The sequence below is a fragment of the Ipomoea nil genome, unplaced genomic scaffold (assembly GCF_001879475.1).
Source record: "Ipomoea nil cultivar Tokyo-kokei standard unplaced genomic scaffold, Asagao_1.1 scaffold1691, whole genome shotgun sequence".
Taxonomy (NCBI): domain Eukaryota; kingdom Viridiplantae; phylum Streptophyta; class Magnoliopsida; order Solanales; family Convolvulaceae; genus Ipomoea; species Ipomoea nil.
Window position 1 is genome coordinate 7,880 of NW_017618119.1, and position 979 is coordinate 8,858.

The 979-nt window shown below is 34.0% G+C and overlaps 1 long non-coding RNA gene across 1 annotated transcript; it reads left to right on the forward strand.

The window, feature by feature from the left end:
• The first annotated feature begins 304 nt into the window (after positions 1-304).
• LOC109191547 lies at positions 305-727 on the forward strand. The gene is made up of 2 exons (XR_002055947.1): positions 305-378; positions 461-727. It is a non-coding gene; the product is annotated as an uncharacterized LOC109191547 (long non-coding RNA).
• Positions 728-979: the final 252 nt, after the last annotated feature.

Below are 979 nucleotides of genomic sequence, written 5' to 3' on the forward strand. Positions count from 1 at the left end.
ATTTGTGATAAATCCCTATCCGATGAAAAGTAAATTAAAGCATCCATATCCTAAAACAACGCAACACCACAACTAACTAACCCTTAGCTTTAACTATAAATACTACCATTGCCCATCCATAATCATCAATCTTAAGGAATTGAAACACTACATCAATAACAAAAACAACAAACAATAAACAATGTCGGCTGCCCAGAAGTTGGTTAACGTTGCAGTGTGTCTGGTGTGCATGTTTGTCCTCACCGTCGACGCTTCGCTTTCTTCGGTTTACCAGTCATGCTTCGATCCATGCCATTCTGCTTGCAAAAGACACAGGAAAAACCGTCTTTGCATGCGGAAAAGAATGTGAAAGGGGATGTACAGACAAGGCGTATAAAGGTATATATAGTTATAGTTATATTTATATATTAAATTAGTTTTTTTTTTCATTAATAATTTTGTGGTTATTTTGTAATTGCAGAGGGCAAGCTTAAGGACGAGAGCAAGGAACTTAAGGAAGAGGAGAAGGAACTTTGGGCCTTTCAGAAAAAACAAGTTAAGGAGTATATGGACATGCGTTGCAAGGACTTTGAGAATAAGCAATGTAAGGACGACGACAAGGAATGTAAGGACGAGGCGAAGTTCTGTAAGGACATGCATATGGCCTTTAAGGAAGAGAACAAGCAGCTTAAGGATGAGGACAAGCTTCTTAAGGACGACAATAAGCTAGTTAAGGATGAGGAAAAAACAACTTAATTAAGGATGGGAATAATAATAAAGCAATCTATTATATTTAATGTGAAACATCATAAGATTTCTATATTTGAAGTCAAGATTGTATTCTGAGATAGTGGTGGTACGGTTTTTCTTGTCACCCCTATCATGTAAAGACTATATGTCACTTTTGTAATAGTTGAAAGTAAATAATTATTTTATTTTTTTTTTCATATTAAAAATAATATTTTATAATTTTCTTATAGCACTAATAATTTAAAAAGTA